Consider the following 7,500-nt stretch of genomic DNA (forward strand, 5'->3'; position numbering starts at 1 on the left):
CCAAGATTGGTTGGAGATTTCAAAATTTGGCTAAGTCCATGGCCACCATAAGCCATTTCTATCAAGAAGGCCACGAACAGTGCTTAGCAACCACGAAAGCTTCCAAGAGTTGAAACATTGCCTATCAAGTAGGCCGTAGCAGCCCATAGCAAACCAACCAAGATAATCTAACAGGCCAAGATTGGTTGGAGATTTCAAAATTTTGCTAAGTCCATGGCCACCATAAGCCATTTCTATCAAGAAGGCCACGAACAGTGCTTAGCAACCACGAGAGCTTCCAAGAGTTGAAACATTGCCTATCAAGTAGGCCGTACCAGCCCATAGCAACCCAACCAAGATACTCTAACAGGCCAAGATTGGTTGGAGATTTCAAAATTTTGCTAAGTCCATGGCCACCATAAGCCATTTCTATCAAGAAGGCCACGAACTGTGCTTAGCAACCACGAAAGCTTCCAAGAGTTGAAACATTGCCTATCAAGTAGGCCGTAGCAGCCCATAGCAACCCAACCAAGATAATCTAACAGGCCAAGATTGGTTGGAGATTTCAAAATTTGGCTAAGTCCAGATTTTTTTACCCTTCGGGAAAACAACCCTAGTTCACCAAGTTGAACGCGAAAAACTGTCCATAGGATACGCACAAAACGTTTATTGAGTTGGTCACCTTATGTGGAAATTATGGTGAAAATAAGCCAAGTTCCGGAGTTTTTAACTCACACGAAACCACGAAAAACTTTCATTAGGAAAACTTGGTTGGAGCACCCTACTGCAGAACACACCGACATGGACGAAAGGGTTGACTGGCTAAGAGAAAAAATTTTTGCGGGACCACTCAAAACATCATAGTTAGACCTAGCAAATGATGAAAAGTGAAACCCGCGATCGATTGGAGAAACCTTATTTTACACTGAAAAATTCCACATAAGCAAAATTTGTATGGAGCACCCTACTGCAGAGCACACCGACAGGGCCGGGAAGGAAGGCCCGGTCCAAGAAAAAATTTTTGCGGGACCACTCAAAACATCATAGTTAGACCTAGCAAATGATGAAAAGTGAAACCCGCGATCGATTGGAGAAACCTTATTTTACACTGAAAAATTCCACATAAGGAAAATTTGTATGGAGCACCCTACTGCAGAGCACACCGACAGGGCCGGGAAGGAAGGCCCGGTCCAAGAAAAAATTTTTGCGGGACCACTCAAAACATCATAGTTAGACCTAGCAAATGATGAAAAGTGAAACCCGCGATCGATTGGAGAAACCTTATTTTACACTGAAAAATTCCACATAAGGAAAATTTGTATGGAGCACCCTACTGCAGAACACACCGACAGGGCCGGGAAGGAAGGCCCGGTCCAAGAAAAAATTTTTGCGGGACCACTCAAAACATCATAGTTAGACCTAGCAAATGATGAAAAGTGAAACCCGCGATCGATTGGAGAAACCTTATTTTACACTGAAAAATTCCACATAAGCAAAATTTGTATGGAGCACCCTACTGCAGAACACACCGACAGGGCCGGGAAGGAAGGCCCGGTCCAAGAAAAAATTTTTGCGGGACCACTCAAAACATCATAGTTAGACCTAGCAAATGATGAAAAGTGAAACCCGCGATCGATTGGAGAAACCTTATTTTACACTGAAAAATTCCACATAAGGAAAATTTGTATGGAGCACCCTACTGCAGAGCACACCGACAGGGCCGGGAAGGAAGGCCCGGTCCAAGAAAAAATTTTTGCGGGACCACTCAAAACATCATAGTTAGACCTAGCAAATGATGAAAAGTGAAACCCGCGATCGATTGGAGAAACCTTATTTTACACTGAAAAATTCCACATAAGGAAAATATGTATGGAGCACCCTACTGCAGAGCACACCGACAGGGCCGGGAAGGAAGGCCCGGTCCAAGAAAAAATTTTTGCGGGACCACTCAAAACATCATAGTTAGACCTAGCAAATGATGAAAAGTGAAACCCGCGATCGATTGGAGAAACCTTATTTTACACTGAAAAATTCCACATAAGGAAAATATGTATGGAGCACCCTACTGCAGAGCACACCGACAGGGCCGGGAAGGAAGGCCCGGTCCAAGAAAAAATTTTTGCGGGACCACTCAAAACATCATAGTTAGACCTAGCAAATGATGAAAAGTGAAACCCGCGATCGATTGGAGAAACCTTATTTTACACTGAAAAATTCCACATAAGGAAAATTTGTATGGAGCACCCTACTGCAGAGCACACCGACAGGGCCGGGAAGGAAGGCCCGGTCCAAGAAAAAATTTTTGCGGGACCACTCAAAACATCATAGTTAGACCTAGCAAATGATGAAAAGTGAAACCCGCGATCGATTGGAGAAACCTTATTTTACACTGAAAAATTCCACATAAGGAAAATATGTATGGAGCACCCTACTGTAGAGCACACCGACAGGGCCGGGAAGGAAGGCCCGGTCCAAGAAAAAATTTTTGCGGGACCACTCAAAACATCATAGTTAGACCTAGCAAATGATGAAAAGTGAAACCCGCGATCGATTGGAGAAACCTTATTTTACACTGAAAAATTCCACATAAGCAAAATTTGTATGGAGCACCCTACTGCAGAGCACACCGACAGGGCCGGGAAGGAAGGCCCGGTCCAAGAAAAAATTTTTGCGGGACCACTCAAAACATCATAGTTAGACCTAGCAAATGATGAAAAGTGAAACCCGCGATCGATTGGAGAAACCTTATTTTACACTGAAAAATTCCACATAAGGAATATTTGTATGGAGCACCCTACTGCAGAGCACACCGACAGGGCCGGGAAGGAAGGCCCGGTCCAAGAAAAAATTTTTGCGGGACCACTCAAAACATCATAGTTAGACCTAGCAAATGATGAAAAGTGAAACCCGCGATCGATTGGAGAAACCTTATTTTACACTGAAAAATTCCACATAAGGAATATTTGTATGGAGCACCCTACTGCAGAGCACACCGACAGGGCCGGGAAGGAAGGCCCGGTCCAAGAAAAAATTTTTGCGGGACCACTCAAAACATCATAGTTAGACCTAGCAAATGATGAAAAGTGAAACCCGCGATCGATTGGAGAAACCTTATTTTACACTGAAAAATTCCACATAAGGAAAATTTGTATGGAGCACCCTACTGCAGAGCACACCGACAGGGCCGGGAAGGAAGGCCCGGTCCAAGAAAAAATTTTTGCGGGACCACTCAAAACATCATAGTTAGACCTAGCAAATGATGAAAAGTGAAACCCGCGATCGATTGGAGAAACCTTATTTTACACTGAAAAATTCCACATAAGGAAAATTTGTATGGAGCACCCTACTGCAGAGCACACCGACAGGGCCGGGAAGGAAGGCCCGGTCCAAGAAAAAATTTTTGCGGGACCACTCAAAACATCATAGTTAGACCTAGCAAATGATGAAAAGTGAAACCCGCGATCGATTGGAGAAACCTTATTTTACACTGAAAAATTCCACATAAGGAAAATTTGTATGGAGCACCCTACTGCAGAGCACACCGACATGGACGAAAGGGTCGACTGGCCAAGAGAAAAAATTTTTGCGGGACCACTCAAAACATCATAGTTAGACCTAGCAAATGATGAAAAGTGAAACCCGCGATCGATTGGAGAAACCTTATTTTACACTGAAAAATTCCACATAAGGAAAATTTGTATGGAGCACCCTACTGCAGAGCACACCGACATGGACGAAAGGGTCGACTGGCTAAGAGAAAAAATTTTTGCGGGACCACTCAAAACATCATAGTTAGACCTAGCAAATGATGAAAAGTGAAACCCGCGATCGATTGGAGAAACCTTATTTTACACTGAAAAATTCCACATAAGGAAAATTTGTATGGAGCACCCTACTGCAGAGCACACCGACAGGGCCGGGAAGGAAGGCCCGGTCCAAGAAAAAATTTTTGCGGGACCACTCAAAACATCATAGTTAGACCTAGCAAATGATGAAAAGTGAAACCCGCGATCGATTGGAGAAACCTTATTTTACACTGAAAAATTCCACATAAGGAAAATTTGTATGGAGCACCCTACTGCAGAGCACACCGACAGGGCCGGGAAGGAAGGCCCGGTCCAAGAAAAAATTTTTGCGGGACCACTCAAAACATCATAGTTAGACCTAGCAAATGATGAAAAGTGAAACCCGCGATCGATTGGAGAAACCTTATTTTACACTGAAAAATTCCACATAAGGAAAATTTGTATGGAGCACCCTACTGCAGAGCACACCGACATGGACGAAAGGGTCGACTGGCTAAGAGAAAAAATTTTTGCGGGACCACTCAAAACATCATAGTTAGACCTAGCAAATGATGAAAAGTGAAACCCGCGATCGATTGGAGAAACCTTATTTTACACTGAAAAATTCCACATAAGGAAAATTTGTATGGAGCACCCTACTGCAGAGCACACCGACATGGACGAAAGGGTCGACTGGCTAAGAGAAAAAATTTTTGCGGGACCACTCAAAACATCATAGTTAGACCTAGCAAATGATGAAAAGTGAAACCCGCGATCGATTGGAGAAACCTTATTTTACACTGAAAAATTCCACATAAGGAAAATTTGTATGGAGCACCCTACTGCAGAGCACACCGACAGGGCCGGGAAGGAAGGCCCGGTCCAAGAAAAAATTTTTGCGGGACCACTCAAAACATCATAGTTAGACCTAGCAAATGATGAAAAGTGAAACCCGCGATCGATTGGAGAAACCTTATTTTACACTGAAAAATTCCACATAAGGAAAATTTGTATGGAGCACCCTACTGCAGAGCACACCGACAGGGCCGGGAAGGAAGGCCCGGTCCAAGAAAAAATTTTTGCGGGACCACTCAAAACATCATAGTTAGACCTAGCAAATGATGAAAAGTGAAACCCGCGATCGATTGGAGAAACCTTATTTTACACTGAAAAATTCCACATAAGGAAAATTTGTATGGAGCACCCTACTGCAGAGCACACCGACAGGGCCGGGAAGGAAGGCCCGGTCCAAGAAAAAATTTTTGCGGGACCACTCAAAACATCATAGTTAGACCTAGCAAATGATGAAAAGTGAAACCCGCGATCGATTGGAGAAACCTTATTTTACACTGAAAAATTCCACATAAGGAAAATTTGTATGGAGCACCCTACTGCAGAGCACACCGACAGGGCCGGGAAGGAAGGCCCGGTCCAAGAAAAAATTTTTGCGGGACCACTCAAAACATCATAGTTAGACCTAGCAAATGATGAAAAGTGAAACCCGCGATCGATTGGAGAAACCTTATTTTACACTGAAAAATTCCACATAAGGAAAATTTGTATGGAGCACCCTACTGCAGAACACACCGACATGGACGAAAGGGTCGACTGGCCAAGAGAAAAAATTTTTGCGGGACCACTCAAAACATCATAGTTAGACCTAGCAAATGATGAAAAGTGAAACCCGCGATCGATTGGAGAAACCTTATTTTACACTGAAAATTCCACATAAGGAAAATTTGTATGGAGCACCCTGCTGTGGTCACCATCGGTCGAGTTGGTCGAGACGGGCAAAAAATTTTTTTTTCCATATCGTCTCAAAACATGATTTATGGACCTTGTAAATGTTGAAAAGTGAAACGAAATCACTTTTGGAGCGATGAAAATTTTGTATGGGAGGTCCCTACCCGGAACAAATTTTACTAGTAAAGTCATGATTCCGCGACGAGAAATTTGAAAATGGTCAAATATGGTTAAGATGTCATGTTCATTCCCTACTATGGGGGACCAGGTCGTCACGAAAAAATTTTTTTCTCGACCTGGTCAAATGTGGTTCTGCGACGGAGGTTAAACTAATAATGCATAATTTGGGCCAAAAACCCCCCTCTGTCAGATATTGTACCCGTTCAAGAGCAATAGCAGACCACATAAGTTGAGCTTTGAGGTATCTGAAAGTTGAATATAGAGCGAGGTTCTAAGCGAAGGGATAGCTTAACGTTGAGCATTGAACGCAAAAAAGCTTAGAGATAAGCTTAAGATACAAGGGTTGTGGTGCATGAGGCCGCTTAACGTTGAGCTTTGAACGCACATGGCTAGAACTAAGCTAAGAGATACCTATAGTGGTGCATGGAACTGCTCACAAGTTGAGCTTCGAGAAGTCCAAAGGCAAAATGTAGAGCGAGGTTCTAAGCGAAGGGATAGCTTAACGTTGAGCATTGAACGCAAAAAAGCTTAGAGATAAGCTTATTATATAACGATTGTGGTGCAGGACACAGCTTAACGTTGAGCTTTGAACGCACATGGCTAGAACTAAGCTAAGAGATACGGGTAGTGGTGCATGGAACTGCTCACAAGTTGAGCTTCGAGAAGTCCAAAGGCAAAATATAGAGAGAGGTCCTAGCAGCCTAAAAAACTTCTAGGGCCGACAGCTCACAAGTTGAGTTTCGAACGCAATTAGGCTACCCTGGTAGCCTTGATTTGAAAGCATTAAGGCAATGATATGGTAGAATGCCCGATCTTAAACCTATTGACAGAGAATGTGTACGAGTAAGCATAGATGTGGAGGAGCACATACCCTAAACAGTCCCGAAAGATGGTTAGCTAAGTGATGCATCACAAATGGACTTGGCGCACCAAGTTCACACTGAAACACACACGATCGCGTATATTAAAACCTGTTGTGTGGTGCATCACTAATAAAGTTTGGTGCGTCAAACGAACATGAGAGTTGAGCATATTGGGTATGTGTGATAACACACTTTGCACGACAATCGAGAAACCGCATAAGCTCAGTATAACACAGCAGGGGAAGATTGATGAAAACCAGAGCTAATACATGCAACAGGCCGGGAATGCTGCTTCTGAAGGTGGTAGGACCGGTGCACTTATTAGTTAAACCAATCGGCCGATTGAGTTGAAGTCTGGTACCGATCTTTCACTTGACTGTGCCCCATCAACTATTGATGGTAGTGTAGAGGACTACCATGGTTGTGACGGGAAGCGGGAATCAGGGTTCGATTCCGGAGCTAGTAGAGAGTGCCTGATAAAGGCCATGGTACACATCCAAATCAGGAAAGCAGCAGGAAACACTACCATACATTGCCAGGTGCATAGGAGGATTGCAAGCCCGTAAATTGCCCGATCATAGCCAGCGATGCTGAGAACGGAATTTATTCCTTCGATCGTCGTTGGTTCACATGTTTACTGATGGTTGTACGAACACCATACCCGGTGGTAAGTACAGTGGAGCTCGCCTTCACAACATAATGTTCACCAGTTGGACGCATAGATTGGAATAGCTCACATAGTGTTGGATTGCTGGAAACACACATTCCAGACTGCTCCGGTAGTCATGGAAAGGAGAGGATTGCAAGCCCGTAAATTGCCCGATTATAGCCAACGATGCTGAGAACGGAATTTATTCCTTCGATCGTCGTTGGTTCACATGTTTACTGATGGTTGTACGAACACCATACCCGGTGGTAAGTACAGTGGAGCTCGCCTTCACAACATAATG

The sequence above is a fragment of the Anopheles marshallii genome (assembly GCF_943734725.1).
Source record: "Anopheles marshallii chromosome X unlocalized genomic scaffold, idAnoMarsDA_429_01 X_unloc_115, whole genome shotgun sequence".
Taxonomy (NCBI): domain Eukaryota; kingdom Metazoa; phylum Arthropoda; class Insecta; order Diptera; family Culicidae; genus Anopheles; species Anopheles marshallii.